The sequence below is a fragment of the Palaemon carinicauda genome, chromosome 21, assembly GCF_036898095.1.
Source record: "Palaemon carinicauda isolate YSFRI2023 chromosome 21, ASM3689809v2, whole genome shotgun sequence".
Taxonomy (NCBI): Eukaryota; Metazoa; Arthropoda; class Malacostraca; order Decapoda; family Palaemonidae; genus Palaemon; species Palaemon carinicauda.
In genome coordinates, this window is record NC_090745.1 from 97,587,788 (window position 1) to 97,607,787 (window position 20,000).

Below are 20,000 nucleotides of genomic sequence, written 5' to 3' on the forward strand. Positions count from 1 at the left end.
TAGCTTTGGACAGTAAAAAGCATAAGTAATTTAATGCTTCTTATAAAGCTGCTCAACATAGGTGTTCTATCATTAGCGAGACTGTACTTTATAAAAGAAAAACATTTCCATATTTTCTCTCAGAAGATAATAGTACAGCATAAAATAATACAACAGTTTCTTAGTATATAATTTCAATGAACATAATGTTTGTGATGTCCACTGTAAAATGAATGTTCTTCTTCTTCTTCTTCTTATTCTTCTTCTTCTTCTTCTTCTTCTTCTTCGTCTGTATGTTTTCCCACTTTCATGTGGAATCGATGTTTCTGACCAGCTTTCTCCATCTACCTCTGTCCCACACTTCATCACCGGTTAATCCCTTTGATCGAAAGTCATCCTTGATACAGTCCAGCCACCTTCGCTTTGGTCTCCCTCTCCTTCTCGTTCCCTGTACTTCCATTTCCATCACCCTCCTCCCAATATTCTGTTCATCTCTTCTCATATGACCATACCACCTCAGTCTACTTTCTTGGATCTTATCTGATAATTTTCTAACTCCTGTGGTACCCCTAGGCTAATTACTTTATTCCGTATCTTATTTCTTCTTGTCACCCCACACATCCATCTCAATATTCTCATCATTGTAAAATGATTATTCTGAAAATAATTTTTCCCCAGCTACCGACAATTCTCTAATATGAAAGAAGAATTTTGTCTATAATCAAATTATTATCATTTGTATCATTTTTAGTGAACCGCATACTTAGGCAAGAAATATAATGTTGTGCCCAATACGTTAGAATCAAATTTTTTACCCTAGACTGAAAGCAAAGGGTGCTTCAACTGCACTAAGAAAATCATAACAGAAAATAAAGCTTGACCCAAATTAGCATTTAAGAGTCCGACGGAATAAGCAATTCATTTCCATTACGTAGCTCAGGTATGAAGGAAGCGTGAAGAAAAAAAAAGAGGGAATAAAGATCAATCACTAAACACAATGAACTGACAGGACCACCTCTCTATAAACAGGTTATTATATCTATGTAGTAGAAAGGAAGAGACAATTATGATACGTTTTAAGCAATAGAGTTACTTTTGGTGAAGATTATGAAAAAAAAGCATACGCTGGAGACCAAGATAAACAAGTAGGGCATCAGGCAGGCATGTTAGTGATGGTAACATGCTGAAATTGAAAACAGATAAGAGCATTGAGTTCACTAATGGCCCGTGCATCTTCAAGTTGACAGAATATATAATCGCGTGATGATACAAAGAGAAAATTTAAACTAACTTTGCCGAAAATTTAAAAGAAAAATTCCATACCTGAGTAAAAACGTATTTAAAAACTGTTTCGAGAAAATTTAAACTAACTTTGCCGAAAGTTTATAAGAAAAATTCCATACCTGAGTGGAAAACGCATATAAAAACTGTTCCCCACAGGAGAGTGTAAAATACATGAAAAAGCACTAGTAACATCAATATTTTAGAATGCAACTCCCACGAAATCTTTGGGCAACGCATTGTACAGAGGCATACGTCAAATTATTTTCTTGTATGAACTTAAAAAAACTCTGAGATATCGATATTGAAATAAAGTGTTATTCAGAAATCTAATCGATATTTTAAAGAATTTGAATGTGTATACGTGTGGCCATTTTTACGCAGATATGCAATAAACCCCATGTTCAAATAATTTCCTCATTCTAAGTAGTTCAATTTTCAGGGATTGTTCTAAACTGTTGTAGTGATTATACTTGAATTATTCCAACTACATAGTTTAAGTTGTTCCTTTCTTGTACAACTATCAGCCATCAATTTCTCTGTAACAGGCTATTCCAAGATTCTATTAAAGATATTCTAAATCCGTATGTAAATTAGGAAATATTCTTTCAAAGCCAAAGAGTTGCGTTCTAATTAAAAAGATTACAATTTCTATAACGAAAGGGTAACTAAACTGACATAAATTGTACAACTTACAGTAAACTGTATTTTACGTTTTGTGTCATGTACGAAGAGCCTAAAAGAATAAGAATAGAGAACCTTTTTGAAAATCCGTCCTCATAAGAGCTTATTTGTTAGAAATACAAGGTTTCCATATAAGGATATTCACAAGTCTATTTGCGGAAGAAGAAAAATATGTGCTCATTATAGGTTAAATTGAAAGTCAATATAAAGACGTTGTTTCAGTTGGAGCAGAAAAGATCTACATATGACTTTAAAACAAGTCTATTTGATAAACAGGGTGAAGGAAGTGGATATTATAATGGATGATACTGTGTGTGGGTGTGCGTTCATATACATACACAAGTCAAAATAGATATCCTAAAGGTTATCATCTACTCCCCAGTTTTCAGTTTGGCGTTAGCAGAAACCTGGATCATGTGATGCCCTTTTTACTACCGCCAATGCCATACAGAAATCCCTTGATTGTGGTCTGGAAATTTGTATAATTGGCATTGATTTTAGTGTTGCCTTTGATCGCGTTTTTAAACTTAAACATTTGGCAGTAGTAGGCTATTTTCTCAGCATCATTGTTGAATTTTTAAGTAATAGATAGCAAAGATTAGTTGTTTTTGGGAACCCTAGTAACTATAAGAATGTAATATCTGGTGTTCCTCGGGGTATTGGAAGATGATACTACTCTACATTCAATTCCGTCTCCTGAATGTAGACCTATGATTGCTGAACCCCTTAATACATAAAGTTGAAATTAGTTCATGGTGAAAATTACAAGGATGTAGTTGAACTCCAAAAATATCAAAGTATAATTCTTAATACGTCAAAGGCCGTGGCTCATCAATATCTTGATTTTTGCATTGGCAACGCCTCTCTAACAACATACAACTCATTTGAAATTCTAAGTGTTTCCAGATTGTAAATTTACTTTAGAGATACATACTATCTATATCTTCTTCAACTGAAAAAAAAAAAAAATCAATCGATAAAGGAGAAATGTTTGAATTCTTTCGATCTACCTTATTTCGAGTTTGTTCTCCCGTCTGGTCTTCAGCTGCTGAATCTCATCTTAATTTGTTGAACAAGAACTTGTGGTCTATTAAATTTTTTATTTAGATCTAAATATTAATCTGTGGCGTCGTCGTTAAGTTAATTCTTAATACTTGTTGCATACGATTTTCCATAATCCTTTACATTCAGAGCTTCCAGCACGTAATACTAGTACTGCATTTAATTCTAAAAGTCTTGCTTTATCCATTGTATGGCTCAACATTGCTCCGTATTCTCGAAATTTTATTCCAGTTCTGCACTGGTTGTGGAATGATCTTTCTAACCCGGTGGTTGAATTGGTGGAACGTTAGAAATTGAATCCTGTTGCCAATGCTTATCCGATGAAAAGGTTAAATTAATGTCTCTTTTCCTGGTTTACATAAGACAGATCTATTTTAATATGATTAATATTTTTCATCTTTTATTCAACACTTCTAAAATATTGTATAGTCTATTTGTGATATAATTTTGCTTTCCTAACTGGGCTGTTTTCCATGATGGAGCCCTTGGGCTTATGGCCTCCTACTTTTCCAGGAAACTTGGTATCTTGGTTTGTGATAATGCGTGCACACGCACACACCCGCACACACTCACACACACACACACACACACACACACACATATATATATATATATATATATATATATATATATATATATATATATATACACACATCCCTTTCTGAATGGAGATACCTTAACAAGGTGAAAGGGTTTGTGTATCGTCATGATCAGCTAAACTGTACTGGTCAGGGCCATCTATGGTAAGCTGGTTTGCTGTGAGCAATCAGAATAAAGACTCGCACCGTCACCAATCCGTAGTGGCCAGAGTGGTGATAAGAATGACCAAACCCCAGACAGGACTTAGCACATGACTAAGGCTTTTGTCCTGCAGTGGACTAGAATCGGCTGCATTTGTTGCTATTTATAAATATATATATATATATATATATATATATATATATATATATATATATATATATTATACGATGGCTCCCGGGTCTGAGCACCAAAAATATATTATACGATGATGGCTCCCGGGTTTGGGCACAAAAAATACATTATACTATGGTCCCGTGTCTAGGCACCAAACGAATAATATTATATATATTATGGCTGGCAAGCTAAACAACCTTTCGAATTCCAAACTAACCTGTTTGCTTTTACATTAAATCTGTTACACTTGGAAATATTAATACCCGAACTCTGAGACAGTTATATAACTCTCAGACAACAATATATAAAATACTGTATCCAAAGGTCTGTTAAGTACACTCAAAACAGAACTGGGTAATTATTCTTAAGAATTATTTACAACCACTTTTTGCTACGATTCTTAAACAGGGGTTCGAGCGAATACTAACGTAAACACTGGTAACTGAAATAATACACGCTTTACAAAAATAAATATATTCTATATAAATGTCAACACTTTGAATAAAATTTACATAAAAACAAAATAAATCACTCGAAATATTAAGTCTGAACAAAGCTTAAGACAAAAAATGTTATGATCTGAAAATTACATAATCACTTGACTTGAAATATTAAATCTGAATAAACCTCAGACTAGGACAAAAGAAATAATACATATAAAAATATACAATCACATGTTTCACATGAAATTAAATCTGAATACAATATTTAAGTTTGAGATTTAGGGAAAATAGATAACTAGATCACGGTACAAATACCTTTCACCTTACTACAGGGCCAGTTACAAAACTCTAAGATAATTTCTATAAATACTCACTATGTTTACAAAAACACGTCACACCAAAACTTTGATATGTCACTGAACACTTTTAAAACAATATACTGAAATGTTTATGAGAGAATGAAAGGGGGAGATGGCTAAGACAAAAAGCTGGAATTCTCTATCTGACCTATGCAACCCTGGGGTCGCCTTTATATGAAACTTAGCTACTTCCACAAGATTCCAAAAGATCTGGGAATCGTGGGGGCTGGCCTAAGGGCATCAGAGTTATCAAGTATTGCTCTCTCGAACACATACTCATGCAACGTGAGACAGCTCTCTCTCTCTCTAAGCTAGCTCGGCCCACCCTTAGTCCCCAAATTAAAAAAAAAAAGATAACATCTATCACTAGGTTTTTCGGGAAACTTTCAAAGCACATGTCATATAAGAGTTGTGTGCTTTCTCTCAAACATAACGCAATACCTCATAAAAATATAAAAGAACATTACATAAGCCCTTGTTCCAATCTTGTATAGTCACATAACACTCTCAAACAGCTTACATAAGACTTCGTAACAATAATACGTGAAATAATAAAGTAATTCTTAAAAATAATGTAAATTCATATATACTGACTTGAATGAAGAATGCAATGAAATTAACGACGAAAGTCTTATGTAATTTACATAATAAACTTAAATCTACACAAATAAAACGTAAATAAAATCATTAATAAACTACTGCATTTACTCTACACTAAACCAGCTTCTGAAGAATATATATATATATATATATATATATATATATATATATATATGTGTATATATATATATATATATATATATATATATATATATATATATATATATATATATATATACTACCCATACTAAAGCTTTGGTTTTTCTCATAATCCTTAACCACAAGACCTAATCTCAATTTGTGTTACCAAAATTCATCTGAATATAAACTACTCATACATATTCATATCAGGGATTGAATTAGCCTACCAAAATTGATTAAACAAAAACCAAGCAAGAGCTGAGACTCCTTCAGCATTCAAATTTATACGAAGAATTAGATTTATGCCGTAAAACAGATTATGTACGAAAACTTATTTAGTTTGACATCTTAAGTAAAAGGTTAAATGTTCCTGATGTTTCTACTTAAATACAAAGAACAATTCATCAGCGAGAAATATTTTGATTTTTACTTACAATTTATACACACATCAAGTTTACTGGTATGGTCCATTTATTGATGATCTAGCATATTACCCCCTTCGAATTTTAAGCTTAGCATGCACCGCCATAAATCTTGAAATATGAAAAATAATAGCAGGCCGAAAACCACAATATGCATAGAGAGCACGATCAAATAACTCTTCTCAACGATATAAATCAATAGAGAAAAGGTTATATAAAGCGTTCGTCTCTATAAAAATGAAAACTGCAATAAAAATGTCATAAAGGTGTATATACATATATATCTATCCATCTATCTATCTATCTATATATATACATACACACATATATATACATATATATATATATACACATGTATATATATAATATATATACATACATATCTATATACACACACACACACATATATATATATATATATATATATATATATATATATATATATATATATATATATATATATATTTCGATATACAGTAGATGTATTGACAGCATAAGTTACTTTCTGGTTGCCAAACTTTCTTGTAGTTCATAGATATTCTTAATGTCGTAAATCTCGAATATTAGTCTGAACAAAAGAATAATCTTTCCACTCACATGGTAGGATTCAAACCATACAAAACACGGTTCCAGTTTTATTTTAACAAAATTTGTATCCTAAAATTATCCCCGTAATATATATATATATATATATATATATATATATATATATATATATATATATGTGTGTGTGTGTGTGTGTGTGTGTGTGTGTGTAAATTCATCATCATCAGCTGTTACTGAACGACTGCAGAACAAAGGCCTCAGATATGTCTTTCCGCTTGCGTCTGTTTATGGTCCTTCTATGTTAGTTCTAACCCGCAAACTTTCTTACTGCTTTTACTAATTTCCTTTATCTTAGCTTTATTACATAGTAGAAGAAGTGATGAATGCAAAAGAAAGATTTCAAACACCATTATATAACTATGAAATGAGATAATTAGAAATGCAGAAAGAGGTAACTGCATGACCGATATTTCTAAAGAGTATGGTACACCAAAATGGACTATTTGCACAATTTTGAAAAATAAAAAAGCCATTAAAGAATCTAATTTAGCAAAAGGAATGTCATGTCTATCTAAGAAGTAAGACAATAGAGGAAGCCAGGAAACTTATTGATATGGATTCATCAGAGACAGTTGATGGTTAATAATATTTTAGAGACAATCACAGGTGAAAAGACGAACTAAATACATTCCAACACCCAAAGAAAAAAATAATGATGCAGATTCTCGTGAAATTTTTAGGGCTCCCCGAGGCTGGATTATTATATCTATAGAGTAGGGTAGCTATGGGGTAGCTGACAGTTCAGACAAAATAGCTACTGAAAAAAATATGTTATCATGCTTAAAGCTACATCTCCCACAAATAGAAGCCTTTTCAGGGCATAAGCATACAAAATATAGGCTAATTCTGTTGCTGTGTGGGAATGCAAGTGGGGAATTTGAGGAGATGTCAAGACTTGTTTATCATTCCAAAAAACACCAGGGTTTTTAAGAACAATGAGAAGAGGGACAACTTTAGCGCGATGAAGAGGCCTAGCAATAGAGCCTGGGTAATTGAGCTGATCAACAGAGTAGATGGGTACAGAGTTTGGGCCTAGTCTGAAAATATACTTCAAAGAGAAATAGTTCCCACTTAAAGTCCTACTCGTCATGGACTATGTACCTGTTCACCCTTGCGAAATAGAGAATGAGTTGTCAGGGGGAGTTCAACTTTATCTCTGTAAAATTCCTGCCAACCCCCCCACCCCAACCTCCAAATAAAGCTCTTATAATAACGATGGACCATCATGAAATTTGAACTTTCAGAAGTTGTATACTATAAAACGTTTTCAAATGTGTTTCGAGGTACCCTTTAATACAAAGTTAGCATTTGAAGAGTTTGTAAAAACCCACTTCAACATTTTCCATGCTCAACCCACATTGATAAAGCCTGGAAGGAAGCAGCCTCCAGAACAATGGACTCTGCCAGCAGAAGTTGTACCCAGATTGTGTAGCAGAGAGGGACTTTGTAGGCTTTGAACTTTCGCATGAGGTCAATGGTATGGATGTTGATGATCTTGAGTAGTGGGAAGAACCTAACTGCAATGACAACAGAGGAACTCCAACACTTTTATGATGAGTAGTAACAAATAGCAAAAGTGGGCATGCCTTCAAAGTAGCTCAGTAATCAAGGAGATGACTTGCAAAATTGGTCAATATACAGTTTTGTTCAAGAATGTTACTCAAGAGAAAGTGGTAACCATCAAAACCGGTGATTTCATAATGACAATGCATTAAGTCATTTAAAATTTCACAAAAAGGAGGCAAAAACAAACCTTTCCTGATCAAGATTATATTTATCTAAAGCCTCTCAAGTGAATCCCACTTAGTGCCATAAAAGATGCACAAAAGAGAAATAACCCAAGAAGACCTGTTACCAATTGTGTTTATGGAGGGGAACTTCCCTTCCAAACGACACTAAAATCTCACCCGCTCCTACTCAAGCCATTCACTTTCTTTATTACAGGGGAATTGAGTTTTAATGTTAATTCATCCTATGCTTTTAGACACTACTGCATTCTAATATTGTAAAAATTGTGTAAAAATGGCTCATAATAGAAGAATCCATGGTAGAGAAACCAATTAATGCTATTTCACTTCTTTCTTAGGGAGAAGCTGATCCAGTTTTTAAAAATTCAGAACGGTTTTGGAACTAATTGTGTTCGATCTCTGAGGTACCACTATATACTGTATATAGAGTATATATATATATATATATATATATATATATATATATATATATATATATATATATATTACACACATAAATATAATGTATATGTATATTGTACGTGTGTTTATGTATGTATATATATATATATATATATATATATATATATATATATATATATACATATATATATATATATATATATATATATATATATATATATGTATATATATATATATATATATATATATATATATATATATCTATAATACACACACTATATACATATATATATACATATATATATAGATATATACATATATATATATATAGTTATATATATATATATATATATATATATATATATATATATATATATGATAAATTTTGCACATTTAGACATGTTTTTTCATATTCAAATAAGCCATATATATTTTTGATACATTAATGTCTGGATTCTCTTAACGACCTCGAGATCAGAGCCCCGGGCGAAATCACACAAAGACAAGAGCTTGTGACCGGCCGGGAATCGAACCCTGGTCCGGCAAGCTTGTACAGACAGTGACTACCACTTGGCCAAGTGGTAGTCACTGCCTATACAAGCTTGCCGGACCAGGGTTCGATTCCCGGCTGGTCACCAAGTGGTAGTCACTGCTTATACAAGCTTGCTGGACCAGGGTTCGATTCCCGGCCGGTCACAAGCTCTTGTCTTTGTGTGATTTCACCTGGGGCTCTGATCCCGAGGTCGTTAAGAGAATCCAGACATTAATGTATCAAAAATATATATGGCTTATTTGATATATATATATATATATATATATATATATATATATATATATATATATATATATTACAAACATTTATGTATATATATATATATATATATATATATATATATATATATATATATATATATATAAAGTAAAAACTTGTGGAAGGAAAATTTCGGCATTTTGTGATTCACTAATGAACTTCGAGGAACAATACCTTCGAGGTACAACACCAAATCGCTTAAAATAACCAACCAACACTTGATTTTCATCTTTACCACATTCCACAAGTGGGTATTACTGAATATTCTAGTGACGCTTGCCTTACCCAGTTCATTACCTATGTTCTTGTTTAAAAAGTTATAGTATAATCTTCATCGGTAGTGATATATATATATATATATATATATATATATATATATATATATATACATATAGATAGATAGATAATCACATAAAAGGCGTCTTTTTTATAATTAAAAAAAACACACAAAACTGGACTTTTTGTTTGCAAAAGATATCATTATCCATAATTGCGTTTCCTAATGATTCTTATCTTACGAGAATATTCCATTCTATATCTAATCACAGGGTGAACACAAATGAAGATATTTTTAATATCCATCAGCAAAAGACGGCATTCTTAGCTATAAAAGGCATTAATAAAAAAATAACAAAAAAGCGAAGAGAAAAGATAAATATGGCAAGATAGTAAGATATGTCTTCATGAGGACGAAGGAACAAGTAAACAAGCCCGCGCTGCCGTGCGTCCCCTTTTTTGTAAGGAAAAGAAAGAGATATAAATATGACCGTGAAAATATATTAGGTGCATTATTCAACTGGCAGTACCTGCGAAAATATACGGAAGACTGGGTTGCAGACGGGGCGTGAGAGATGACTGAAGAGCTCATAGAAAAGGAGCAGGCTTTTATAGTCTGCGTGGGTGACGCATCCGATTAAACAATCTTGTGCCAGACGGGAATTTATCTGGGCATTGTCAGGTTTACATGTCATGTAAATTATGTGATGTCAACAGGTTGAATGCCTGATTTTTTACTTATCGGTTGACTTTCTTATGAATTCTTGGGAATATTTATATTTGGGTTTTTTATATATCTGAAAGTCACAGTTAATGGAAAAAAAGGATTGCAAATAAAGATAGATATAAAGACTAAATTCTCCCTCTCTTTTCATATACAGTATATAGTTTGTATATATATATATATATATATATATATATATATATATATATATATATATATATATATATATATATATATATATATATATATTACAGCAAAATATTTTATGGGAAAGGATATAGGGAGACAAGGTCAAAGCAAGTCTATGAAAATGTACAAGTTTCAATTCTACGGCTCTTCTCAAGGATTATACGTAATCTTGTATCGTATACCGACTTTATTGATTGGATAAAGGATGGAGGGGATATAGTTCGTTAGTAATAGTTTGAACATAAGTTAATTGTACATATTCATATCCAAATATTTACGTAAAAGCTGGGCTATCAAAACTGAGTGTTTTATAAGATGGGTGTTATGGCAGATAGCAAAAAACCCCTATATAAACTTTATGTGGTAAACAACAGGTTGCTTAGTTAAATCTTAACGATTGTTTTGAAAGCAACATTGTGGTTACAAATAATCATACGCCTTATTTGACAACGTTCAAATACCGCGCATCCTCAAAACAATTGCAGTAGGTATTTCTTTTAAAGTTGATAATAATTATAGTAAATAGCATTTGTTATAAAAATAATACATCACTTTAAAAAGATATCGATATATCGCAACAACACTAAAATTCACTAGACGGTTATTCGATTTTTAGTTTACTATGACAGATGTGTATATTTGTAATCACATGATGGAAAAGCCTATTACCGTTCTTCTTGAACTAGCCATTCATGCTATCATAATCTAGATCTCACAATGAAATAGTATTTATTCCTTGTTTGTAGATCTTCAATCAATTCTACATATCGCCTTTGAAGGTATTCTATATTCTAAATATATCAAGAACCAAATATTGTGTATCTTGGAAGTTAATTCAAATTCACTTTTAACTTACACGTTGTTAAAGTATCCTCTACTTTAGTTTACTCTCTTAGCCATGTTGCTATTTTTTTTTTTTTAGAGTTAATTTTATTATTATTCTTCACATAGCTCGCTGAGTTGTAAGTAGCTTATGTTCTAAGGATACAAGTTTCTCAGGCATAAGTTAATACTAGCAACACTATCTGATTAAATATTTTCTTTATAGAGAAAGAGGTATTTTAGTTTTCATAATCCCATTTTGTTTACCAAAAACTCTTCATCCTATGCTTATCATTCTTTTAATTTCGGTCGCATTCTCGGGGAAACACTTATTGTCTGTCCTAAATACATATATTCAATAACAATATATAAAGGTTTGTCCATACCCCTTATTGGTTGTCTCTCTACATTTTCATTGAACATTATCTTAGTTTTACTCAAATTCATTTTCAGTACTAGATTTCTGCTTTCTTTAGTCAAATCTGCTATCATCTTTTGCAATTCCTCCCTTGATTCTCTAGACACAACCATGCCATATACAAATCTCAAGTTGTTAAAGTATTCCCCATTTTCCAAATCAAATCTTTCAATATGTCTACTAAGCATGCTATGAATAAGTTACGAGAGATGGGGTCTCCCTGTCTAACTCGTTTCTCAATAGTAATTTTCTAACAATCTTTAATTAGTTTTAGCATAGTTGTACTACCAGTACAATATCGTCAAATGTTCTAACATAAGATTCATATATTCCTTGTCTTTGAAGAGCTTTCATTACTGCTAAAGTTTTGACTGAATCAAAAGCTTTCTTATAGTCTATAAATGCCATACATAATGATTTGTCCTATTTTTTTTTTTTGCTTCCATTAGCTGGTTAAAGACATATATATAGTTAGTTATTGAATAACCACTTTTAATATATAAATATATATATATATATATATATATATATATATATATATATATATATATATATATATTTACATATACATATATATGTATATATATACATACACAAATACATACATTACATACATACATACGTATATACATACATACATACTTACGAAATCAGTATAAACAAATGACCTGGGAAAATAGAGGTAGAAGGGAGTACCGAGTGCTCTTGTGCATTTAACTGCATATCTTCATGGTATACATGATACACACTAAGGATCAACTGGCATAAAAAAATAAAGAAGACTAAGACACACCAGATGGTTGATTATCATAACTACGCTTTTAACGCAGAAATTAATTGTTTCAATCATTCATTATTTTTAGTCTGATATCGTGATTTTCAAGATATCCACTTTCATGAACTATTGTCCTTCGAGATTCCAACCTTCGGGATTACAGCATATACTTTATATATACACACATGCACACACACATATATTTATGTATATATGTATACATATGTGTGTATATATATATATATATATATATATATATATATATATATATATATATATATATATGTATATATATACATATACATATATATATACACACACATATATATATATATATATATATATATATATATATATATATATTTAATTTATTGGTTATCTGGACATATATACATACATACATACAAAACGGATGACAAATAATATAACGAAAGAAACGTAAAAAGAAACATTCTTCTGTGCTAACATTAATAAGCTGCTTTTCCTATGTACTTACATATTATGTTAAAACTCATCAGCAAAACATATCCAGCAAGAAAAAAAAATACGTGAGGCTTTTAATAAACAATGACTGAATAAAAACAAATAAAGTATAGCATCTTCTTCGCCTAAACTTTTTTCCTGGCCGGTTATCAAAGCGTTAATGGCAGTCTCGTTACACAAATCTCTGTGTGAGGAAGAAAGGTACTCCTAAAAATAACTGCTCTTTTGAGGGCCAACTTACTGAATCTTGAGGATGGATCGTGTCATATTTCCTAGGATAGAAAATTCATTGGTGTCTTAATTAATGTGATAAAGAAAATGGACTATTGTGTACTCTGCCCATGAAAATTTCAGAAATTTAGGTGTAAATATTTTAACATAAAATGTAAGAAAATGTTAGAAATTTAGGTGGAAGTATTTTGACAAAATATGCTAGAATGTTTTTGTTATTTAGTTGGAAGTATTTTGACAAAAAAATTCAAGAATATTTTTGAAATTTAGGTGGATGTACAGTATATATACATTAATTTTAGAAAATTAGGTGGAAGTATTTTGACGAAAATGTATGAAAATTTTTGAAATTTAGGTGGAAGTATTTTGACAAAAATTTTAGAAAATTTTAGAAAATTAGGGGGAAGTATTTTGACGAAAAAGTAAAAAAAAATGAAATTTAGATGGAGGTATTTTGATAAAATATGTAAGAACATTTTAAAAAATTTAGGTGAGAGTATGAGATATCAAAGGAACGTTACAGAAAAAGTGATAGAAATATATTTTTTAATCGTTATTGCGTGCAAGAAAATTCTATAACATTTGACGTGCAAGAGAACAAGATATGCTGAGAATGTTTTTACGATTCTGCGAGCCTTTTTCAGAATAAGTATCTTAATCAAACTCTTTTATATATCTATCTTTTCTCCGAGACAACTATTTTGAAATAATATTTCCCAATGTAACTACATAAGAAATCAAGACACACATAGAGGAACAAATTATATATAAGCACATTCAATAGGGTTTTCTATATTATATACTAAATATAACGATCCTCAAGTTATAAAAACTTGAGAATTAGTACATTTACATTATATAATAAATTACGAATAATTAAAGCTGATATTCTAGCTTAATACATAAAAAGAAAGAAATACGTTTAAAAAAATCCTACTATGCGTTTGTCTGTAGAATGAACTCCACTGTATATAGGAAGCCTTTAACTTTTAACCCACTCAATTTGGATAATACAATATCACCGATAGTCTCTCTAAATAACTTCCCCTGAAGCTGGATAGAAGTTGCGCATTCACCCGGTTTTATCGATATGAACACATGTCGCTTTGTCTGCACACCCGATATTTCAAGGATTAATTCATGTAATTCAAATTTGTTCAGTTGTGGACCAGTGAATAGTTGATTACACACCGAGAGGTATCCGGCTGCGAATAAGGATTAAACGAAATATACGCATTTTTTCCCCCTTTTTCGATTTTGTTCAGAGGAAAATACATATTACATTACGAGGTATGGGCATTATTTTTCTTATTTTCTTTATGGAAAAAATATCACTTTATCATTATCTCAATGGCAGACTAACAATAAGTTCAAATGTGTCTATTAATTACGAAAACCGTTAAAAACCCTTTATGTAACCGTGCTTCTTACTAGCTGCCAACGCAAGAGCCGATGTCTTACGTAAGGTAAGGCAATCTAAAACGAACGAACGTATGAACCCGTGCATGTAATGTTAATGTTATGCATATTAAGAAAGAAAAAGCTAAGTTAAATGAAACTATAGTCGCTGCAAAGATTCCGGGCGAAATAAGCCGTACCCCCTGATGACGTCATAGCCAATCTTGTTGTCTCCCGCGTTTACAGCGGTCACATCACATCCCCTTAAGGTGATTATAAGTTAGGATAGTTCGAAATTTGTAGTGAGACAACGTGATTGGCTAAGGCGTCATCAGGGGGGTGGGGCTTATTTCGCACGGAATTTTTGTAGCGACTATAGACAGATATATTGAAACGAGGAAAATTGGCAAATTTGGGCAGAAACTATCTGGAACTTGACCTTTCATGAAACATAATCATATAAAATAGTTTTCCATAAACACAAGTGAAATTATAACCACTACTCAAATTCACAAGTCGACGTAAACGTTATTTAATGTTCCTACTATTTGTATTAACCTACATTTCAATATGTACTATACTTCTTTAAATTTTGTCTTTCATCATTACCCATTACTGTTAAAAAAGATAGGTCACAGAGATAAATGTATTGTGCGTTCTGAATATACAGAGTATAGTCATGCGAAGCTATCCCTCTAAGAATTATGAATTTTGTGGCTTTTTCTAATTTCCAGAATTATTAAACAGGGACGTTTTATATTTGAAAATTTGATAATGATTAGACACATTCCACAAATGCATGTATTAAAAGTTACATGCGTGTATTCTGGTCTCTTCAACTTACAGTTTTGTAATATGGATATAATCTGCAAGTGAGAATAACGGCAAGGCAGTAGAATGATTTGTTTTCTATCGTTACTGATATTTGCAAATAAAACTTAGGAGTCTGGAGTAAGTAGGAGAGAGGTCTCATTAAAGTTTTGATACCATTGGAAGAAGAATGAGGGTGCTTAGACCTACCTAAACACGGATTTCTTCCCTTTACTGTTCTTTTTCTATGAGCAATTCCGCCATCTCTTATAACTTACCAGTAAAAACTCTCAAATATTTTACTGGGTAAAACGTGCAAAGTTACTCTCCCTTATGAATATCTAGTGACATAATTCGTGTTTCCACATAATACAGGAACTTCTAAAGCTACAAAAACCTGTCCTAACGAAAAAATAATTACTGTTCATATAGGACTCGTTTCAATAGGCCTTCATAAATTATGAAAAAAAAAGTTTCAAAACTTCTGATTCCTCATCAAAATCAAGATGTAAAGTTTGCGAGAGAGGGCTCAATCTAGATCAGAAAAGAACGACGACAGAGTAAACCACGGTGGGTAAAAGTTTTCTTCCAAAAAATGGCCTTGACAAATTAACCTTCGAGTGAAAGACCACTATAAGAAAGGAAAAGGGTCCCTTAACCCTCACTGCAAAGTAAAATAGACTTTTGGATGAAAAAGACTATGAATATACAGAAATCAGAACGCTTGACATTCTCAGTAAACATGATGTAAAATATCGTCTAAGAAGTGTCAAAAGAATATAGACTTGAAATCAATTGTTTACTAATTAAATATTTCCACTATAAAATGATTCTAAGAAATACTACTAAAGAGGAGAACCAAACGCCATGCCTTTAACGTGTTTGTAAACATTATAGATAAAAGTAAATTGTTTAATAAAGTTCCATTAACTCTTGTAAACTAGTGATATATAAATAATGACAAGGGGAGAGGACCAGCTTTCAAAACGATCTCTGTAACCTCAAAATTAAAGGAAAATTTGTAAATGGAAGCTGAACACCCATGAACACATTGTGATTTAACTCAAATATAAAACATTGAGGAATACGAAGTCTGGATGAATATTCGATAACAAGTATCATTCATGAGAAGCCTGAGGTTTTCTATTTAAAAATTTGGTAATTTATAAGAAGAAATGAAAGAAGTGCAATGTTAATGTGTTGAGCTAACGTGTGGGATGAAGAACTAGAAATATCTATACCTTCCATCTACTCAATATAAACCCTAATTAACAAACTCGGTTCTTTTCCATACCTGAGAATTGGCTTAGTAATCCATTCAAAACTTGTTTTTCTAAGTCAATCGCCTTCTGAAATCACTTTTATATGTATAGTTTTCGTTCCGCGTTACCATATACTGTATTTTGCTTTCTTTTTTCTTCTAGCAAGCGTCCTAGCCAATCTTCTATCATTCATAATATCCATTATTAAACCTCATATTAAATTTATGTATCTTCTTTTCACTATGACTAACTTGAACACTATCATCCGGTAACACCAAGCCGTTTTTTTATCCCACACGCTAGCACATTCTTTATCTTTCTCTCATTCAGATTAAACATATTCCGGTTCACTTTCACACCAAACCATTCAATCCCTAGCAACATATTTTACATCAAACACTCTCTAATTATATAAAATCTAACGTCAATAAAAAGATTAACTTCTGGTCCGCACACCCCTAACAACTTATGCATAGCATTTCAGTTATTTCTGATATTAGAATACTACTGTTCATTGAACGTTTCTCCACTCTAATAATACTTTGTTTCTTCCGAATCCATTGCCTAAAGTTACTACTGTATTGCCATAAGTTTGTTTCATATATATATATATATATATATACATATATATAGATATATATTTCTCCTACGCCTATTGAATCTAATGGCATCAATTAGATTTCACCAGTCGTCCCTATCTTGACCTTTTAAATCAATACTTCTCCATTCATCACCTCATATTTCACGATTTATAGTCCTCAGCCATGTAGCCCTGAGTCTTCTAACACTTCTAGTGCCTTGTGGACCCCAGTTAAAAGTTTGGTGAATTAAACTCTCATTAGGGAGTGCGAAGAGCATGACCAAACCATCTCCTACCCCTCACCGTGATCTAATCCACATAAGGCACACGAGTAATCAGTCATTTAGTTTAATTCCTAATCCTGTCCTGCCATTTAACTCACATTATTCTTCTGAGGGCTTTGTTCTAAGATCTACAAAATCTGTTGGATGTTGTTTCATTGTAATACCACGACTCATGTCCATACAGTACCACCAATCTCACTAAATGGATAGATAAGCCTGATTTTTTTTATATATAATTTTAGGCGATTTGATTTCCAAATTTTAATTAACCTAGCCATTGTCTGATTTGCTTTTTTCAATCTTTCATTAAACTCCAATTCTAAAGACCATTTATTATAGTACCTAAATACTTAAATGATTCTACCTCATTAATCCTTCCTCCTTACAATAACTTTTCATCTTCCATTGAATATTTCGTTTTCATCATCTATGATCTTCTTCTATTTATCTTCAGCCGAACCTCATGTAATATTTCATGCATTCCAATTAGCAAACATAGCAAATCCTGCGATGTCCTCCTAATAAGGACAGAGTCATCAGCATACTCTAGGTCAGCTAACTTCCTATTACCAATCCAGTCCAATCCTTCTCCCCCCTCCCCAACTGTTATAAGCATTACAAAATCCATGAAGAGGATAAACAGCATAGGTAACAACACATTCCTTGGAATGCTCCACTATTAACTGGAAATTCATTTGATAGGACTTCACTAACATTAACTTTGCCCTTTCTATGCACATGAACAGACTTTATAAAATTTACATTTTTAAGAGGAACTCTATAATGTACGACTCCACCAAATTGGCCGAGGCACACTATTAAAGGCTTTTTCATAGTCTACAAATGACATCAAAGGGGATTTCTATATTCTATCCATAGCTGTAAAATATATGCCTTAAAATGAACATTTGGTCACTGCAACTTCTACCTTTTCTAAATCCTGCTTGTTCATTTCTGAGTTTTTCATCAATCCTTCCCTCTAGCCTCTTTATAATAAGCATACTATATATTTTCATGACAATAAAAAGACGCAAGTGGAAGTACATGTTTGAGGTCTTTGTTCTGTAATGGACTAGTAACAGCTGATAATCATGATATACATGTATACTGTATATATGTATGTGTATATATGTATATATATATATATATATATATATATATATACATACACACACATGTATATATATATATATATATATATATATATATATATATATATATATATGAATGAACGATAGCGAAAGATGGAGATCAGTTATAACTTCCTTAAATAGAAAAGTTTTTATACATGCTATCTTCACCGAAATAAATACCCACGTCTAAATAATTGAAGTTATATCAGATTTTGAATATATCTTACTGCCGTTATAATATAAAAAATACCTGAAAACCATCAATGTTGATACGTTGCCATGAGACTGATCCAAAAAACCCAAATATCCCAATAATGGAAAATCAATGCTGCCAAAATTAATAACGATACGTTAGTTGATACTAAAAATTTGTCGCTGCTGGTAGTAATTTGTTTTATGATTTACGAAAGCCAAATGGTTGCTGTTATGTAGGGAAAAGGGCCAGACTCCTAATTATTGATATGTATTTATTTATATATATATATATATATAAACATATCTATATATATATATATATATATATATATATATATATACACATATATATATATATATATATATATATATATATATATATATATATATATATATATATACATACACACACACACAATACATACACACATATATGCTGCGATTAAGGCGCTAATTTACAGAAGAAAAATCCTATATCTTTTCGTACATAATGTATGTTATTACCTGAATACTTCAGATGACTACTGTTCTGCTTGTGGTATACACATGTATATACAGCAGTATGTAGGATTGCGTGATAAAAGAAGTTTTACACATGAACTATATTAAAAGAACAGACAGGTGTGTATTAATATAGCAATGTATACTCAAACAAAAAAACACACACACATATATAAATATATATATATATATATATATATATATATATATATATATATATATATATATATAGATATATATATATATATATATAGATATATATATATATATATATATATATATATATATATATATATATATACGATGTACATAAATTTTCATACAAAATAAAAATATACAGGCATACAGGCACACGCACTCTCATATATATATATATATATATATATATATATATATATATATATATATATATATATATACATATATATATATATGGAGAGAGAGAGAGAGAGAGAGAGAGAGAGAG

At 31.3% G+C, this 20,000-nt stretch overlaps 1 protein-coding gene across 1 annotated transcript in view; it reads right to left on the minus strand.

Annotated features, from left to right (window-relative positions):
• The window catches only part of LOC137615336 (thyrotropin-releasing hormone receptor-like), a 509,619-nt gene that overhangs the window by 73,355 nt on the left and 416,264 nt on the right, over positions 1-20,000 (minus strand). The gene's annotated exons all lie outside the window — the stretch shown is intronic.